At 42.8% G+C, this 20,885-nt stretch overlaps 1 long non-coding RNA gene across 1 annotated transcript; it reads left to right on the top strand.

The window, feature by feature from the left end:
• Positions 1-2,949: 2,949 nt before the first annotated feature.
• Positions 2,950-20,664, top strand: LOC137219874 (uncharacterized). The gene is made up of 5 exons (XR_010941291.1): positions 2,950-4,125; positions 5,793-7,146; positions 7,768-17,537; positions 17,659-17,718; positions 19,188-20,664. It is a non-coding gene; the product is annotated as an uncharacterized lncRNA (long non-coding RNA).
• The last annotated feature ends 221 nt before the right edge of the window (positions 20,665-20,885 follow it).

The raw sequence follows: 20,885 nt of genomic DNA, 5'->3' as shown, positions 1-20,885 counted from the left end.
ACAACTAGAGAAAGCCTGCGCGCAGCAGCAAAGACCCAATGCAGACAATAAATAATTTTTTAAAAAAGTGTCTTTAAAAAAATAAATAAATGGCACAGAGCAAAATGTAAAGAGATCCCAAAATTATGCATAGCATGTAATATATAACAAATATTTCATTGAATATTAGTCTGCTAATGGCCCAGGAATGAAGGTTTGCATCACAACAGGTAAAGAACTATGATCATCTGAGTGCTTGCTGAAGGCAAAAGGAATACAGAATGGGTAGTGGAAGAGGGTAGTTATAAATACCAGCTATGACCATGTGACCAGTTATAGGAAAGTAATTGTCATGAATATCTCCTCCTCATTTTGTTATGCATATGTTTACGTGTATATGCGTGTTTATGTTTTCTTCCCTTTCTTTTCCCATATCATGTAACATAAGATGTACTGACTTTTTATTATAGTATTTAAGTATTAATTTTACATCATAGTATTTAAGCTATGAGATATCAAGGAGAAAATATCACTTAAGGACTTTGCCTCCTTTCCTGGAGGAGGGTTTAGTGCGTTTTTAGTTGTATACAAGATAGCTATGACATGTTAGGAAGAATTACAACCTTGTTATTGTCTTTCTTTGGAGTTTAAGTGTGGGTTTAGGAGATGCACGTGGATGCCAAGTTAACACGTAATGATTAAATTTATGCGTCAGCTTGACTGAGCCAAAAAAAAAAGAAACCCAAGCCTTTAGATCTACCGCATTTCGTGGGACATTCTAGGGATTAAGTGACAGCATAAGGAGATAGACATATTTAGAATTTGGGACATTCTATATGACAGCTGGCCTGACCTCTTCAAAGGGTCAACGTCATGAGGGGGAATTGGCATAGATGAGACAACACTTAAGAGCCATAATCAATTTATTGTGTGAAACTTACTGGATCCTCGTTTCAAAGAAACAGGTATACATTTTTTTTAGGACAGTTATAGAAATTTGAATATGAAGTGAGTTTTAGGTGGTATTAAGGAATTACTGCTATTTTTGTTACATATAATATTGGTATTGTTAATTGGAGAAGTATCCCTACTCTTTGGAGATACATGTTAAATATTTAAGAATTAAGTGTCATGATGTTTTTAATTTACTAAGAAATGATCCAGTTATGAGGCAGGAAAGGCAAAATATTAATAATGGTTAAAACTAGGTGGATGGTATATGGGCGTTTATTGTATTCTTTTCTTTCCTGCGTGTACGAAATTAGAATTAAAATTACATTGAAACAGACAAACAAAAAACAAGAGAAGGCTGCTGCCGGATCCATACAGCTGCCCTGCGCAGCCTGTGGACCCAAAGTGGTGATAGCCCATAGGATCTAGAGCCTACTGGCCACAGCAAAAACTCATACCTGCTGAAACTGGCGCTTCAGCAACTGCCACTGGCAAAGGAAGAAGGGCTTCTGCCTCCCTTCCACGAATCATGGGTGTGTGATTGACCAGATGAATCTAGAACCCTGCTGGCCAGGGGCATCCTACCATGCAGGTAGTGGAGCTTAAGCCTCAGAGCCCCTCAGTTGCACAGGCATCTTCCAAGACCCCAGAAGGGCCTTAGCAATGTGTTCATGGGGTCATATGCTTTTGCAACCATCTTTGCAGAAGTAAGATATGTCAACTGAAAATAGTTAAGATTGCTATTTCGACTCTGATTTTCCTTGTGTCATGGTATTGGATGACCATGTGTTGTGTTGGATGGTATTGGAACGGCCATGGGAATTTTGGGGATCCAGCTAAGAGGAAGTTGCACTGTAGGTACATGTAGTTGGTGTTTGACTGTATCTGCGTCTGTGGTTTGCGGTCAATTCCAAGTTGTCCTGTTGTAGGAATGGCTTCCATGAAGACACTTACTGCTCACTGTGCCAACTCCCTGGACTTTATGATACCAAGATGCAGGGCCAGAGGTCATATCATGATGTGAATGTGTCCTATGCCCATCATCAGAAGTATTTAGCAGTGGTGGAGGAGAAAAAAAGGCTGAAATGTACAAAGCCAGAAGCTAGTCTGTGTAATATTCTTCCACTTACCAGATGTATAAAATTGTAAGTGGAGAATTTGGTACTCACGGGTGTCTAGTAAAATGGAAGATTTCTCCTATCAGGAACATGCTCAGTAACTTAGCTTACACGTTTACAAACACCAAGTAGTTTTTGATGGGCGTTATGAATCGTAGAGTTTATCAGAATTCCTATATTTGTAGGGCAGAACCTGCAGTAGTACTACAAATAGTATGTTTCATATGTTTTATGCGTATCAACAATAAAAATAAATTTTAATGAACCATGCTGAAAGAAAAATTCAATTATCTTTTTATTTATTTTCCATTAGATATTACAAAATCTTATCTTATGGAAAAGTGATCAAAGATCATGTAGCACAAAAAAAGTAGAAAAAAAAACCTGTTATAAAGGTATGTTGGGAAGGTGAATAATTATTTTTCCTGGGTGTAGTGATGTTTGTGTTATTTCAGCTTTTAAAAATTTATAATGCATTATGATTTTTTCCCTTATTCTAAATAATTATTTGTAATTTTGTGTTCTTTTACTTGAAGAAGGCCTGCACAATTGTATAAGCTTTAGACAGGAGATGTCAGAGCAAAAAGATAGAATTCTGGTCTCTATGACACTTAGAAGCCCATGGCAGCTCTGGATGGCCCATCTCCAGACTCCTTTTATTTAAGGGAGAAATAAATATCTTTCTTGTTTAAATGACTGTGTTTTTGGCTTTTCTGTTATGAGCAACCAAACAGAATCTTAACTGATATGCCCTTTGACTCAGCAGTTCCACTTCCAGGAATTTGTCCTGCAGATACACTGGCACATTTGCAAAATGTTGTATGGTCAAGGTCATTCATTGCAGCAGAAGATGAGAAACAATCTTTATGCTCATCAATGGAGACTGGTTGAATAAATTATGTACATCCATGCAGTGAAATAGTAAGCACTGTATATTAGGAGGAAGCTTGTCATATTGACATGGAATTATCTCTAAGGTATATTGTTAAGAGAAAAAAGTAAGTGCAGAAGAGTGTGAATACCATGCTATTATTTGTGTTAAAGAAGAAAAATATGCCATTGGTTGCCTCTGGGAGCGACTGAATGGCTGAGGACAGAATGAGAGGGAGACTTTTTACTGTGTTCCTTCTGAATGATTGTGAACTTTTAATCTATTAAAAATAAAATTAAAATAAAAACTAGAAAACATTCTTATAATTAATACTTGTATAACAAAACATATTGTTTGCTAAAAAAAAACTCTTTTCAGATAAAAAAATAAATAAAAATCCCCTAAGTCACCCATAAATAGAGATGCCATATGCCTGGCTTGCCCAGACAGTCCCAACTTATGCCTCTTTCTCTGGAATAATTGTCAATATCACCTCACTTCACTCTCAGCGGTGTCCTGGTTTGGATGATAAATTGTCTGGTCAACCCACCCACAAATTACGTCAGACCCCTTAAGAAGTTCAGCCCAGCCAGTGATGAAAGTGATCCCACCTCTTTGACTGATGACCAGATGAGGTAGTTGGCTTTAGTTTAGGGACCTTGAGTGAAGAAAAACGTGTTTTTAATGATAAATGGGTGTCAGTGAGGTGGGCAATGATCACACCGAGAAAGGCAATAAGGAGTGGAAAAAACTGAAGGTCTGATGGCTTCTCTTTATCATCTTGTGCTGATGCTGGGGCATTGCTTAGTGGGAGGAATGGTGGATGAACCACTGTTTTATTTCTCTGATTATTTTCTCTCTCTCTTTTTGCTGTATAATTGCATGAACAAATGTTACATGCACATATGTCATGACTCAACTCTGTAGAACTTACCATGTTGTATTTGCAATCTGCCTGTACCTCCAGGATTGTGAGCTTTGTGAGGGCAGTGACTGTGATTTCTCCCTGTGTCCTGGCACACAGTCAAACTCACCAAATGTTTGTTGAATGAATGACTGAACTCTGCAGAGACCTGCGCTGACATCTGGTGCTCTCTTCCCCACAGCCTCTGGTTGTCACATCTTGAAGACTGTAATATTTATGAAGGCAGGAGCTAAATTTACTTGAATCAACACTGGAACCTCAGTGCAGAGTACTGGTACATAGTAAGTACTAATAAATGTCAGTTTAATGGATGAATGAATGATGCAGTTTTAAAAAAGTTTTATTGACGTATAGTTGATTTACAATGTTATGTTAATTTCTGCTATACAGCAAAGTGATTCAGTTATACATATATATATTCTTTTCCATGTTCTTTTCCCTGTGCTATACAGTAGGACCTTGTTGTTTATCCATTCTATACATAATAGTCTGCATCTGCTGACCCAAACTCCGAGTCCTCCCATCCCCCACCCCCACCGCCTCCCCCTTGGCAACCACAAGTCTGTTCTCTTATATCTGTGAGTCTGTTTGTTTTGTAGGTATGTTCATTTGTGTCATATTTTAGATTCCACACTTTAGATATAAGTGATATCATATGGTATTTGTCTCTCTTTTTGACTTACTTCACTTAGTCTGATAATCTCTAGGTCCATCCATGTTGCTGAAAATGGCTGAGTAATATTCCATTGTATATATTGTATATACCACATTTTCTTTTTCTGTTCATTTGTTGATGGACATCTATTGTAGGTTGTTTCCATGTCTTGGCTCTTGTAAATGGTGCTGCTATGAGCATAGGGGTGCATGTATCTTTTCAAATTTTGTTTTGTCCGGATATATGCCCAGGAGTGGGATTGCTGGATCATATGGCAACTCTATTTTTAGTTTTTTGAGGAACCTCCATACTGTTTTCCACAGTGGCTGCACCAACTTACATTCCCACCAACAGAGTAGGAGGGTTCCCTTTTCTCCACACTCCCTCTGGCATTTGGCATTTGTAGACTTTTTTTTTTTTAATTGGAGTATAGTTGATTAACAATGCTGTGTTAGTTTCATGTGTACAGCAAAGTGATTCAGTTATACATATACATGTATCTATTCTTTTTCAAATTCTTTTCCCATTTAGCTTATCACAGGATATTGAGCAGAGTTCCCTGTGCTATACAGTGGGTCTTTGTTGGTTATCTATTTTAAATATAGTAGTGTGTACATGTCAATCCCAAACTCCTAGTCTATCCCTACCCCCTACCCTTCCCCCCTGGTAACCATAAGTTCCTTCTCTAAGTCTATGAGTCTGTTTCTGTGTTGTAAATAAGTTCATTTGTATCATTTTTTTCAGATTCTGCATATAAGTGATATCATATGATATTTGTCTTTCTCTGTCTGACTTACTTCACTTAGTATGATAATCTCCAGGTCCATCCATGTTGCTGCAAATGGCATTATTTCATTCGTTTTAATGGCTGAGTAATATTCCATTGTGTATATGTACCACATCTTCTTTATCCATTTGTCTGTCGATGGACATTTAGGTTGCTTGCATGTCTTGGCTATTGTAAACAGCACTGCAATGAACATTGGGGTGCATATATCCTTTCAAACCATGTTTTTCTCTGGACATATGCCCAGGAGTGGGATTGCTGAATCATATGGCAGCTCTATTTTTAGTTTCTTAACTAACATCCATACTCTTCTCCATAGTGTCTGTACCAATTTACATTCCCACCAACAGTGTAGGAGGGTTCCTTTTTCTGCACACTCCCTCCAGCGTTTGTCATTTGTAGACATGTTTTTAATTGGAGTATAGTTGATTAGCAATGCTGTGTTAGTTTCTTGTGTACAGCAAAGTGATTCAGTTATACATTTACATGTATCTATTCTTTTTCAGATTCTTTTCCCATTTAGTTTATTACAAGATACTGAGCAGAGTTTCCTGTGCTATACAGTAGGTCCTTGTTGGTTATCTATTTTAAATATAGTAGTATTTTGGATGATGGCCATTCTGACTGGTGTGAGGTGATATCTCATTGTAGTTTTGATTTACATTTCTCTAATAATTAGTGATGTTGAGAGTCTTTTCATGTGCCTCTTGGCCATCTGTATGTCTTCTTTGGAGAAATGTCTATTTAAGTCTTCTGCCCATCTTTCAGATTGTGTTGTTCATTTTTTTGTTATTGACTTGTATGAGCTGTTTGTATATTTTACAAATTAAGACCTTGTCAGTCACATCATTTGCAAATATTTTTCTCCCAGTCTGTAGGTTGTCTTTTAGTTTTGTTTATGGTTTCCTTTTGCTGTGCAAAAGCTTATAAGTTTGATTAGGTCCCATGTGTTTAATTTTGTTTTTATTTCTATTGCCTTGGGAGACTGAGCTAAGAAAACATTGGTACGATTTATGTCAGAGAATGTTTTGCTTACGTTCTTTTCTAGGAGTTTTATGGTATCATGTCTTATATTTCAGTCTTTAAGCCCAAATGATTCAGTTTTTGCCTCAGTCATCTGAGGACCAATCTCTTACCTGATCATTCTCATCACTGGTGTTATGGACTCAATATCTGTGTCCTCCTCAGATTCATATGTTGAAGCCTCTAGCTCACAATGGGGTGGTATTTGAAGATGGGACCTTTGGGGGATAATTAGAGTCATGATGGGAATGGTGGCCTTATAAGAAGAAGAAGCTTGCACACACTGAGGAAAGACCACATGAGGACATAGAGGAAGTAAGCTCTCCCCAGGAAGCCAATCTGCTGGCACCTTGATCTTGGATTCCCCAAGCCTTTAGAACTGTGAGAGATAAACTGCTGTTGTTTAAGCCACACAGTCTATAGTATTTCGTATGACAGCCAAGCAGACTAAGACAGGTGGTGCACCTGGCCCTGGAGTAGGGCAGGGGAGCTCTCTCACCCTGGTGGAGGAAGACTGCATGGAGAAGGCAGGGTTTGGAGACCTTCCTGAATGAACAGAGGCCATGCGTTACAAGCTGAGACTTAAATGGTAAATAGGAGTGAGGCAAGAGGAGCAAGAATCTGATGAGAAGGGACTTGGGGAGGCGTGGGAGGATTTTTGACTTTGCTTTGCCGTGTACCCCAATGTCTGAAGCAGTAGGCACTCAACAAAGAGTTACTGAATGAAATAGTAGACTGAGCCACACAGCGGAGTCCCTGTGGCCTGGAGGAGCCTGGAAGGCTGGTTCTCTGCAGTGCTGTCTTTAGAAGCTCAAAGCAGCAAGAGCGGAAGCCCAGGTCAGTCAGGAGTCTCACCCAGTTTGGATTCCCCCCAGAGCAGGTACTGAGACAAGGATTTAGGTGCTGCTAGTTTTTACTTGGGAAGCACAAGTGAGGGAATGGGGGGAACTGAGAAGAAGAGTTGGCGTAGTGAATGGAGGGGCTGAATCCCGTTGGGGTCCTCTGAGGAATCTTGTGGAATATGCCTCCCGAGGAGTGGGGATGGGTGGTCATCTGTGATGCTTGCGGAGTGTCCCTGGGGGGCCGTCAGATCCCTAGCACTCCGGGCTGCCCTGCTCTGGGCCGAGCAAGCTGCTGTGCTGTGTCAGAAAGCCCTGGGAGAAAGCAGGGGAGCTGCTTGAGGAGGGAAGCTGCCGGCCTCTTGGCAACCCTCCACCACGACTGCAGCTGTGTTCAGGGGATGCTAGATAGAGGGTCTGGGGTGGGCCTCACAGCGTCCGTTCCAGAGGAGATACAGGGCTCTAAACAAGAGAGAGTGGTGGCTTTAATTGTGGTGGTGGCATTGGACGGGGAGAGAAATAGGCAGATTTGAGGTACTTTGGGGATATGGATGGTGAACAACAGTAGAAAGTCAAAGCTCTTTCTTTTTTCCTCTCTCTCTGTCCATTTTCATTCCAGAGATATGTACTGCTGTGCTCTGGCTCCCTGGGAAGTGGGCACTGAGGCTGTTTATTGAGCACGATGGTAAGGAGTGTCCTTGCACCAACACCTGTGGAAAGGAGGGAACAGACACCGGAGTGGGCAAAGGGGAACCACACAGCCGCAGTCAACCCCAAAGGGCGCTCTGGAGCTAGACCTGACCTACAGAGTTGTTCTAGGTCGGGCCTAGGTGCTGGACCTCCATCAGTCCAGGGATGTGGGCCAACCTGGGAAGGGCAGCTCTCTTCACCTGAGGCTATTGCTATCATGGCGTCCGTCACAATTATTGTCTTTTGCAGGCCAGGTACTGTTGTAGGTGCTGAGTATGTAGCAGTGAATGGGGTCAGGTGAGGGAGAGACAACAAACAAATATATAACATTGGGCAGTGAGAAGTGCAAAGCAGAAAACCACACAGGGTTAGCTGGATGATGGCTGGACAGGGTGGGTGAAGGTTGGGATGGAGGTGATGGAAACTTGAAGGTAAACTCAACCTGACTGTGACAGTTTAGGGGCTGGGCAGCCTCTCCCTGCACTGCACACCCCTGGAACCCACTCCGGAGCTGAGAGCTGCCCCATCTCTTGGCCACAATTCCCAGCCTCTTTGTAGGAGGTAGGGGCAGCCCCACTCCCATAAGAAATTTGCCATGGGACCCTCTGCTTTCTTGTTGGCCAGCAGCCTGGGGTTTTCGGAGTTGGGGAGTGGCATGAGGGGCGGTAGCTGGAGGTTGGCAAGTCTTCCCGCTGCCTCCAACCTGGGGAGGGGGGTGGATTGGCAGGACGGGTGGCTGGGCCCAAGTCATGGCCGAGACTCTGTGTGTGTGCGTGTGTCCATGTGTCCGTCCTTTCCCATATGCGATCCTGCTGCCCGCTTCCTTGGCCCGCCTCACCTGGGCAGATGCCTGCAGGGGGCAGCACTGCTGGGGTCCCTGCTGGGGGCCAGGGTTGAGGGAGGCTCCCCCAGCCAGGCCCAGGCTCCGCCTGCTTCCCTCCCCATCTCTCCCCAGGCCCTTGTGTTTGCAAAGGAAGGTCGAGCGTCCCAGGAGTCTGGATGCAGTCACGGATCATTACGGCCGGGAGAGCTGGTGCAGCCTCGGCCAGGGCAAGGGCACGGCGGCTGGTAGACTGGCGGGCGAGGTCCCGTGGAGTGAGGCCGTCCTCGGATGCAGCATCCCTGCCAGTGTCGCCACTCCCGCGGACACTGGGGCCCGGAGAGTGGTGCTGTGGACTGGTTCCGGCCAGTGGCGCATTTAGCATCAAAACAAACCCAATACTGAGTTAGTTGGCGACCAGTCCCTCTGTTTCTGACAGCTTGGGTCAGTTTCCTGGTGACTGACAGAAATGAAAACCTGAATTTAGGTTGTGGCTCTGCCAGTCTTTGCCTGAGTGTTCTCAGACAAGTTACTCAGTTACTCTGAGCCTCAGTGTTCTCATCTGTAAAATGGAGGGATTCAACATGATCTCTGAATGTTTTTTCTATCTCTAAAGCACTGTCTGTTCTGTGGCCCTCTTCCTGTTCTGGTCCTGGAGGTCAGGAGAGATGTAGGAAGTTGGAGTTTTAAGGACTTCCTTGGCTTCTGTTCACCCAGTTGTGAGCATCTGACTGGAGAGACTCTATAAGGGACAGATTGCTGAGGAATAGGGAGGCCCTTCGCATTTGTGAAGAGCAGAGAAGAGTCATGGTGGGTGAGAGCCAACAGCAAGAGAAGGGGAGGTGGCAGAGAACATCCGAAGAGCTTCTGGCACGTGACTGTGGTGCTCATGGGGGACATCAGCTCCTTTGTGGTTTGCTCTCCATCCCTCCCTTGGGAAACTGTCATTCCCCAATACCTGTGTTTCAGGTGAGGCTATTAACTATGGAGCTCTGCCCGTCCCTGTCCAGCAGTGGGGATTATGAGTCATATTCAGGGGCCAGTGTGGATGGTGAAGGAGACAGTGGCACGCTCTTTTCTCTGGCTTTGCCAACTGTGTGGGTGAGGTCAGTCTGGAACTGTTTGGAACATCTTTGATGCCGCATGGAGAGAGCCTGACTGAAAATGGAGCACATTAAAGGGAAAGCAAAAATATTTTACATTTTAAAAAATTTTTATTTATTTATTTATTTTTGGCTGCACTGGGTCTTTGTTGCTGTGCGCGGGCTTTCTCTAGTTGCAGCAAGCGGGGGCTACTCTTCATTGCGGCGCGCGGGCTTCTCATGCGGTGGCTTCTCCTGTTGTGGAGCACGGGCTCTAGGCACACAGGCTTCAGTAGTTGTGGCTCGTGCGTTCTAGAACGCAGGCTCAGTAGTTGTGGCACACGGGCTTAGTTGCTCCGCAGCATGTGGGATCTTCCCAGACCAGGGCTTGAACCCATGTCCCGTGCGTTGGCAGCCAGACTCTTAACCACTGCACCACCAGGGAAACCTGGGAAAGCAAAAATAGAAACAGAAGGTCCTAGTGACATAATTTGAGCTCCTGGATATATCCATGCCTAAAGCCAGCCCCACCCTTGGATTTCCCCACTTATTTGTACCAATGAATTCCTCCTTTCAATTATTCCAGTTTGAGTTGGATTTCTACTGATTGTGGTTGACTGAGTTCTGTCAAATATAGTGTCTAATAAATATAATAGCACTTCAGGATGATATGCTAGATCGTTTCTAGTCAAAGTGGTCCAAGGACCAGCAGCATGGGAGCTTGCTGGAAATGTAGAATCTCAGGTCTATCCAAGACCTATTGAATCAGAACCTTCACTTTAACAAGGGCCCAGGCTATCCATATATACATTGAAGTTTGAGAAGCAGTACACTAGACCAGTAGCTCTCAGCTCTAGAAGCACACTTAAAAGTCCCAACACCCAAGCCATACTCCAGACCAATTAAATCAACATCTCTGAGGGTGGACCCTGGCATCCTCATTTTTTTTAAACTCCCTGGGAGATAACAATGTACAACCAAGCTTGAGGACCACTGCTCTGGTGTGATTTGCTTAATGGTAACTAAAACGTCAGATGCTTTGTGATTTAGAATACAGCCAAAGCCTGCTTCTGTTGTGGGCACAGCAAAGAGACCTTGGTAGTGATGGGGTCCCTTAGAAATGAAGTGGGAGCTGCCTTGCCCGGTAGAGGAGGCAGACTGGGCTGTATCCCACAAACAGAACTCACAGGCACCCCAAGGAGGATTTTACCAAATCCTGGAATACTTTTTTCTTACTACAGCAACATATCTTCTCTTCCTTTGAATTCATAATCCAGGACTACATAAATATCTCGTAAGCTTTAAAAATTCAAGTCCCTCTGACACAGGAACTTGACCATAAGCACAACCTGAATCCCAAACTGAACCCAAATATTATTTTTTTTATTGAACCATGAACTACCTCCAAAATATGTTGTGAGTTTTTATTTTCCTTCTAAAAATCACTATTGTGGTGAATCAATTCACTCTGGAGCTAATCCAGATGCTTTCTAAAATCAGTCAACTAGAAGAAAATGGGGATATCAGAATGTTCTCTGAATTGAACGCAAGCAAAATTCTTTGCATTGGAGAATTGGCTCTGACTGGTTGCTGTGGGAATTTGGCCTGTGGCCTCATGTTTCCAGTGGCTAGTCAGATGCAGCATTCTCCTGCATTTCTATTTCTTTCTGAGTGAGGACCTTGCCAGGACCCGTGGGGCACCTGTGACCAATTATGTGTGGTCCAGGTGGCATCGTTAGGGTGTTAGCAGGTGGCAACGGTCCGTATGCATGGAAAAATGAATAAGATGGAGGTATATCCTCCTAGGGAGAGGGAGAAGAGAGATGGAAAGGGAGTTTCTGGGGCTGCTTTGTGTTTGTTCTTTATGGTTTTAACTGCTGGCAAAGAACCCTTTCCTGCCTGGAGCGCTGCTTGGGAGCAGGGAGAGGTGTGGGAGGGGATGGGGAGAGAGCTAGAAGCTGGCCTTTCTCTGCTCACCGTTGTCAGCAGCTCATTAGGGATTCTAATCAGGCAGAAATATTTTCCCGTTACCTCATTACCAACTCTAACAAGGTCCCAGCTCCAGGTCGTGGCTGCTTTTCTCCTGCTGGGGTTAACGATGAGCAGCTTGTTGGAGCCTTCAGTAACTCATTTGTTATAACATGCGATTCACAGCAGCAAGAAGGCTCTGGGGTGGAGGAGGCAGAGCAGAGAGCAGGGGAAGAGGTGGAGGGAGAGCCCTCTTCGCAGAGGACAGGAAGGCAGAAACGCCCAGTGCTTCGGGGAAACCAAGCTCAGACCCTAATGGGCACCTTGAATCTTCTGGGAATCCGGGCCCAGCTCTGTGTGAGGTGCAGACCAGCTCCAATTGTGTGTGGAAACAGGTGACATCATGACCAGTTGTTGGCTGGGGATTAAAGGGCGAGCTTTTAATCCTGTAGCGACAGTCTTCAGGACCTCTGCTTCGTGTGCTTGTATGGCCCTAGACGCCAATCCTTGAACTTAGTGATCTGAAAAATATTTGCATGCCATCATTTACCAGGTCAAAGCCTATCCACGGCTTCCTAATTCCCATCGTCTTACACCAAAACTTCTTTACTTGCCTATCTAGGCTCTCCATAAAATACCTCTACTCAAACTAGTTGTGTTTCAAGTATTTCCCCCACACAAAATCCTCATTTGAAACCCTTAAGGACTTGGTCTCTTCAGTATCCCATAAAGATTGTTAATTTTACCTTCTTCTTGATTGTTCTTCCTTCACATTCAAGTCCTACCCATTCACCAAAGCTTAACCAAAGCATTATATCTTCCATAAATCCTTTCATGATGATGCTACTTGATGCCTACAGCATGGCTTAAAATGGGGATCTGCCAGATTTGGCCCATCTCTTTTTATAAATAAAGTTTCATTGGAACCCAGCCATGCTCACATGCTTTCTTAGCTGCTTTTGCACTACATCAGAAGAGTTAAGTAGTTGCAACAGAGACCATATGACTGGCAAAGCCTAAAATATTTACTGTTTGCCCCTTTGCAGAAAAAGTTTGTCTACCCCAGCTTAAACCATAAAGTTTATAACTTTAATTTATATTGTGCTTCCTTAAATTCTTTCAGAATGCCCTCCCAGCTTATTCTTTTTCTCCTCTTCTTCCTATCCACTCTGCACTCTTCCCATCTTCTTTTGCTCCGAACTTTCATCACATTTTATCTGTTTACTTCTTGTGATGCTTTTCTCTTTCTAAAAATTGTAACAGTCATTTATTTAAATGCCTGTTCTGTATAATCTCTAGTCTGTAAGCCCTTTGCGGGCAGAATCTCTTCGGATCCATCTCTGCAACCCCTCAACTATTAGCACAGGGTTCAGTAAGTGGGGAAAGAACCTCGTTGGTTTCAGAGTCTGCCATGGCTCCTGAATGGCCTTTCTGGAATTGCCATGAGAGGTGTCAACAGTTTTCTGGCAGTTCTGTTCAGGGTTATGACATCCTGAAGAGCTGTGTTCCTTGTAGAATAAAGCTATCTAACCCTGCCCTTGAACTACTGCTTCCTCAGTAGTGAGGTCACCATTTCATGGAGGGTAGGATGCCCTGCAACTTTGTGGATGAATTAGGGGATACTATTGATCCTGGTTCATTTCCATCTCTCCCTTCTTTTCTAACATGATCCCATTTTATAGAATTCCAGGTGTAGGCCCCTCAGTTCTATGGAGATGTCTGAGAAAAACAAAAGCTTCCTGTCTTTCCATCTTTATTATACAAAATCACAGTGAAATTGTGGGAGGCAGAATAATGGCCCCCAAAGATGTCTATGTCCTAATCCCTGGAAACTGTAACTACATTACTTTATAATGCAAACGGGAGTTTGAAGATATGATTAAGGGTAAGATTTTGAGATGGTGATATTATCTTGGATTATTGGATTGTCCAATTTAATAACCTGAGTCCTTAAAGGTAGAATAGTGAGGCAGGAGAGTAGGTCAGAGAGATGTGACATGAGAAGGACTCAATCCATTGTTGCTGACTTTGAAGATGGGGGAAAGGGCCATGAGCTAAGGAATGAGGGCAACCTCTAGAAGCTGGAAAGATAAGGTACAGATTCTCCCCTAGAACTTCCAGAAGGGAAGGCAGCCCTGACACCACATTGATTTTAGCTCACTGAGACCCATGTCCGACTTTGACCTCTAGAACAAGCAGATAATGTATTTATATTGTTGAAGACACTAAATTTGTGGTAATTTATTACAGGAGCAGTAGAAATTTTACCATCTTACAGAAAATATTTCACTGACTTAGGGAGGCTGTGTGGGGAGGTGGGGGCTAGCTGGTATTTGTCTATCCATTCCAGAAAAAAGAAGTGTTGTTCAGAGTCCTGGAGCTAGATCTGGCCTGGTTGTCTTGGAGATCATTACATTTACCCCTAAGATTAAGTTAAATTGGGGAAATGTGTATGGCCTTTTGCTGTCAGTATTTTTGGGGGAAGGCATGGACTGGCTTTGTGGAGTTTTTGTTGCATGTACATAGTGTATACAGACTTCAGGTTTTTAGACCAGTTTGTAGAACTCTGGTCCTCAGAGAGTCAGGAACCCTGAAGTTCACGGCCTGGGGTGATTTCTCCTGGGCATTGCTTTGGTTACTAAAACAATTGGATGAACCATGTATCAATTATCTATTGACATAATAATGCTACATAAAAAAACATCCCCCACCAAAAAAACCCAAAAAAACAAAAAAAAATCCCCCAAACCGCACTGACTTGAAACAATAACCATTTATCATTGCTCACAGGCTTATGGCTCTGCTGATCTGGGCTGGGCTCAGCTGGGCTCAGCATCTGTGGTCAGGTTGGCTGGAGGCTGATTGGTTCAGAATGACCTCAGCTGGGGAGACTTGGCTCTTCTCCACATGCTCTCTCCCCTCCAGAAGGCTAGCTGATTGTGTTCTCATGACAGGGGAGGGAGAAAGGGGGGTTGTGGAGAGTGGGAGAGGGAGAGGGAGAGGGGAGTAGGTGAGGCCTCTAGAGGCCTAGTTTGGAGCTGATATGTTGCTGCCCACATTCTGTTGGTCAGAGGAACTTACAAGGAAGCCTAGATTTAAAGAACAGGGAAATAGTTTCAACTTCTTGATGAGAAGAACTACCAGGTCACATTGCAAGTGGTGTGGGAAGGATGGAGAATTAGGGCCATTTTTGCAGTCAGTCTGCCACAGATTCTCCAGGAAGGGAAAAATGCCCTTAGACCCAAACAGCTCCTGAGAGCTGGCTCCTTTCCTAGCGTGGGAGTCATCAGAGCCTCTGGATCCCACCCCCTTTTCACTACATGTCCTCTCTCAAAGAAAGCCACAATTCTCCCTATGAACTGCCAGCCATCAGCGCCCGCCTTCCCTGTCTCTCGGCTCCAAGCCTGAGGGATGTCGTGGACGACCAGCCAGCTTGATGAATGCTGCCTCTGTAAACCCTCCCCTGGCCTCTGTCACAGCATCAGTGTGAAATGAACTTGCTAATACTCTGAGAGCCACAAACCTTTTCCTCTTCCCCAGCACGACGCATCGAATCGATCTGGCTGGGTGCGCCGCGACAAACCAAACCCCACAGAAAAAGGCATCAGCAAATTTAAAGCCTCGTTCAAGGTCTTGATTCACCATAAACTAAGTTGCCGGCAGCAGGTGTTGACACTTCTTCCACGGCGGTTGATACCGGGATTTATCGACTTGCCATAAGATGTTGATATTGACCAAGACTGAGTTCCAAATGAAAAGGCCTATGGCAGTATATCTTTATTGCTCAGATAATCTGTGGACTTGCTAATCCTTCCTTGTCCCACTCAATAATGTTGCAGAAATTCTTTTGGAACGGAGAGACCATTACTTAAACACAACAAGCTGCTCTTTCCCTACAAGACCTCCTGAAACAGGGATGGAGGTACCAGCAGTGTGTTGAGAACATAACCAGTGTTGGAAAATCTATTTGTGCCTGTGCCCGAAACCATAATGCCTTTAAGTTTTTAAAAACCCAGCTCTCTCCTCTTGGGAAACAGCCCAGAAAAAAACACAGTAGGATTTGACATGGAACCTGTTCATGAATAGTGTCCACTTCCCTTTCCCCACTGGTCCACTTCAGGGCCACAGGTGTGCCTACCTCCCACCCAGGCTAGTGAACAGTATGATGTCACCCTTAGTGCTGGTCCCTGACAGTGAAATTAATGTGACAGTTGGTTGTTGCTAATTGTGGGGCCCACTAGGAACACAGAAAAAGAGGGACAATTTATTACCTGCTAATCTGTTTTCTCATTGAAATAACTACAGTCTGCAGCCCTCCTTTAAGGGAGGATATGTACGCATTAGAGTCACATATGGTGACTTTTGAGTTATTTTGGACATCAGGGTCCCTAGGAAAATCAGCAGGGAGAAGATGAGCCAACTGAACAGGGCCAAGGAAGCAGCCCAGAGTGGCTGGGTCAGGGAGCAAGCCAGAGGGGCAGAATTTCCAACCCAGCTCCCTTACCCAGCTCTGTTCCCCTGGATGGTTTCTAAGGGCCTCTTCAAAGAGGAAGATGGAGGCCAGTGGGGAGAGGCCAAGGAAGACAGAGCCACAGGAAGATGGAGATTTCACAGACATGCTCTACCCTGCCATCAGGTAAGCAGGTGACCCAGATGCTGACCCACAGTGGGACTCTTGCTCTGTTCTCTCTTCTAAGACTTGCATAGTCATTAGCAGTGCAATCTCTACTAGCCCTCCTGGCTTGCGGCCTCAGGTCGGGAAGGAATTGATCACAACATCAACTGCATTCCAAAGAGGTACTAACAGAGGTTGAGAGCACAGGCTTGGCCGCCAGACAGTTTTGGGTTTGCAATCTGGCTTCTGTACTTATCAGCTGGGTGACCTTGGGCAAGTCTCTTATCTTTTCTAAGCCACAGTTACCTCATCTGTAAAAAGGAGGAAATAGTAACTGTACCATGGCAGGCAATGTTTATTGCCTCCTTTTCTTCCTTGCCAACAGAATATCAATTTTGTTCAGGTGTCACTTCCCATGATTTCTGGGGAGGTGGGCCTAGGTCCTGATCCTAGAGTGAACATGTGATCAGTTCTGGCCAATGAGATGAAAAGGGAACATTTGGGGAGTAGTTCTGGCATTTTCCCTCCCTGATATGAGAAGGCAGACAAAGAGCATCTCTCTATTCTGTCTGCCACCTGCTTCCTTCTTGACGTGAAGTTGGTTGGTGGGAGGAACCCCCCCCTGCTCATGCTGCCCCCTGCTTCCTACAGTAGAAATTTGTTGACTAATGCTATGGCTGTGGCAGCAATTTTGTTCCCAAGAGACCAGGAGAATGTGGAGACACCTATTCAGGGTCCTCCATCATGGAGCAGCTAAAACAAAGCCTAACTGCCCAAGTTTCATGTGAGAAAAATGAACCCTTGTTTGTTAATGTTGCTGTGAATTGATTATTCTGTTCCTTGCAGCCAAAAGCATTCGTAAACAATATAAGTACCTATTTCATGGTTTGATGGGAGAATTAAATAAGATAGTCAGAGGGTCTTCTGGACAGAGGCCTGAAAGCTTCTCCAATTTCTCTGCAGAGTCTTGACAGTAGGTTTGTGATATTTCCTCCTTGAGAATAATGATGAAAGAGAGAGGCTGGGAAAAGGAGCAGAGAAGTGAGATAACTCCACTTTTCTCTTTCTGTTTTGGGGAGAAGGCAATTCAGACTTTAGACGATGATTCTCCAACCACTGTGCCTGTAATTCATTGCATGCTGGGTCAAGTGACTATTGAATACATCTTGCAGACAATGGCTGGATTTAAAATTTTTTGTGTACCTCAAACATTGGTAAATTTCATTCAATTTTCTCATTGCTTTACCTACTAAGTTTAGGATTGTGTAGGGCATCACTTCAGTTCAATAAGCAGTGGTTTCCATTGTTTTAGGTTTTTTATTTCTTTGCCATTAGGTCTGCAATCTATACAGACTGAAGGGGACTAGACAGTTCTCGTTGCAAAGGAACCTTTTGGTAAGTGAAGAATCATTATTTAATGCTAAGAATCATCTTCCAATTAATTTATTTGCCAAAATTCTTGAGAACCCAATAGTTGGGTGCTCAAATAGGGCAGCAATCTGCCCCAGGTTGGCTTCTGAACCCTGAAGCTCAACGTACTGTGGTAGCTCACAGCCTGAGAGAATCTTGCAAACTATTTGCAAGGATCAGGGAAGGGACTGCAAAACAATGTATTCTTAGCTTTGCGTTGGTATAGCTTGTCTGTCTCATAGGTTAGTATTTATTTTTAAAATTTTATTTAAAAATTATTATATAGTAAAATTAATGTTTTGTGTGTATACGATTCTATTAATTTTGACACATATATGGATTTATGTAACCACCACCATAATTAAAACAGTGGTCCCTCACGCTAGCTCTTTCTAGTCACATTGTTTTCTCACCTCCAACCTCTGCCACTGACTTGTCTGTTTGCCATCACTATAGTTTTGTGTTTTCGAGAATGTCATATAAAGGGAATCATATAGTAGCTCACGCTTTGAAACTGGCTTTTTCATTCAGCATAACACCTTAGAGGTTCATTCAAGTTGTTGTGTGTATTAAAATCTGTTCATTTTTATTGCTGAGTGGTTGATATTCCACTGTATGGTTGTTCCACAGTTTGTTTATCCATTCACCTTTTGAAGGATAGTTAGGTTGCCTCCAGTTTGGGACAATAATGAATAAAGCCACTATAAACATTTGTGTTCAGGTTTTTGTGTGAACTTGGGTTTTCATTTCTTAGGGTAAATAATTAGAAGTTGGATTGCTGGGTCATATGGTAAGTGTACGTTTAACTTTGTAAGAAGTTGCCAAGCTGCTTTCTGGAGTGGCCACACCATTTTGCATTCCTATCAGCAAGGTGGGAGAGTTCTAGTTAGTCCATATTTTAATCAGTATTTGGCATTTTGGGTATTTAAAATTTTATTTTAGCCATTTAATGTGTGTAGCGGTAAGTCACTATGATTTTAATTTGCATTTTCCTAATGGTTAATAATGTTGAACATTTTTTTGACATCCATATATCCTCCTTGATGAAGTGTTTATTTCAGTCCTTTGTCCATTTTTAAATTGTGCTACTTGTTTTCCTGTTGTTGAGTTTTGAGAATTCTTTATATATTCTGGATACAAGCCCTTTGTTGAACACGTGATTTGAAAATATTTTCTTCCAGTCTGTAGCTTGTCTTTTCACTCTCTTAACAGTGTCTTCTGCAGACCAATGTTTCTAGGTTTGAAGAAATCTGAATTTCAGTTTTTTTCTTTTATGCGTTATACTTTGTGTCATATCTAAGAATGTTTTGCCTAACTTTAGATCTCAAAGATTTTGCCCATGTCTTCCACAAGTTTTGTAGTTTTATATTTTATATTTAGATATATGATCCAATTGAGTTAATTTTTGTATATGGTGTGAAATTTAAGTTGAAGTTCAGTTTTTTTTATTTTAGCATATGGATGTCCAGTTGTTCCAGTACCATTTGCTGAAAAGACTGTCCTTTCCGCATTGAATGGCTTTTGCACTTTTGTAAAAAAAAAAAAAAAAAAAAAATGAGTTGGTCATGTTTGTATGGGGCTATTTTTGGACTCTGTTCTGTTTCATTGATACGTGCATGTCTATTTCTTTGCTAATTCCATGTCTTGACTACTGTAGCTTTATAAAGAGTATTAAAATTCGGGTAGTGTGACTTCTCCAAGCTTACTCTTCATTTTCCAAGATTGGTTTAGCTATTTGTCTTCATCAGTTTGGGCTGCTAAAACAGAATGACACAGAATGAGTGACTTAAACAACAAACATTTATTTTTCAGTTCTGGAGGTAGGAAGTTTGAGATCAGGGTGTCAGCATGGCTGGTGAGAGCCCTCCTCTTAGTTCATAGCTGGCTGCCTTGCTGTATTGTTCACATGGAAGAAAGAGAGAGGAAGTAAACTCTCTCTTGCCTGTTCTTCTAAGGGCAGTCATTCCATTATGAGGGCTCCACTCTCATGACCTCCCCAAAGCTCCATCTGCAAATACCATCACACTGAGGATTGGGGTTTCAGCATATGAATTTTAGGGGTACACGAACATTTAGTCCGTAGCACTATTCTAGTTTCTTTGCTTTTCCATATAAATTTTAGAATTAGTTTGCCCAATTCTATAAAAAAAAATCCTGCTGGAACTTTGACTGAAATTGTATGAATCTATAGATCAATCTGGGAAAAATGAATATCTTTACTATACTGAGTTTTCCAGTCTGTGAGCAGAGTATGTTTTGTCATTTATTTAGGCCAAATTTGAATTCTTTCATCAGCATTTTGTAGTTTTTTCAACTCACAGGTCCCATGCATATTTTGTTAGGTTTATACATAAGTATTTTATTTTTCTTGACTATGAAATATGAAAATGGTATGTATTTTTACTAGTGTCTAAAACTATGATTGGGGCTTCCCTGGTGGCGCAGTGGTTAAGAATCTGCCTGCCAATGCAGGGGAAATGGGTTTGAGCCCTGGTCGGGAAAATCCCACATGCCGTGGAGCAACAAAGCCCATGCGCCACAACTACTGAGCCTGTGCTCTAGAGCCTGTGAGCCACAACTACTGACCTTGCTAGCCACAACTACTGAAGCCCGCATGCCTAGAGCCTGTGCTCTGCAACAAGAGAAGCCACCACAATGAGAAGCCCTCACACCACAATGAAGAATAGCCCCCGCTCGCCACAACTGGAGGAAGCCCGCGCACAGCAATGAAGACCCAATGCAGCCAAAAAAAACCAAACAAACTACGATTGATTTTTGTGTGTTGAACGTTGAACTGGTGGCCTGTGACCTTGTTAAACTCACTTACCGTTTCTATGAATTTTGCTGTTGTTGTTATTGTTGATTTCTCAGGACTGTATATTTAGAAAATTATGTTTGTGAATAAAGACATTTTTATTTCTTCCTTTCCAATCTGTAGGTATTTTATTTCTTTTTCTTGCCTAGTTACATTAACTACAATTTCCAGTATGATGTTGATTGGACTGGTGAAAGTATGTCTTCTTCCTTTTTTTTTTTTAACATCTTTATTGGAGTATAATTGCTTTACAAAGTTTCTGCTGTATAAAAAAATGAATCAGTTATATGTATACCTATATCCCCATATCCCCTTCCTCTTGCGCCTCCCTTCCACC

This window comes from Pseudorca crassidens, chromosome 1 (assembly GCF_039906515.1).
Source record: "Pseudorca crassidens isolate mPseCra1 chromosome 1, mPseCra1.hap1, whole genome shotgun sequence".
In the NCBI taxonomy this organism is placed as follows: domain Eukaryota; kingdom Metazoa; phylum Chordata; class Mammalia; order Artiodactyla; family Delphinidae; genus Pseudorca; species Pseudorca crassidens.
This window is presented reverse-complemented; position numbering and strand designations above follow the sequence as displayed.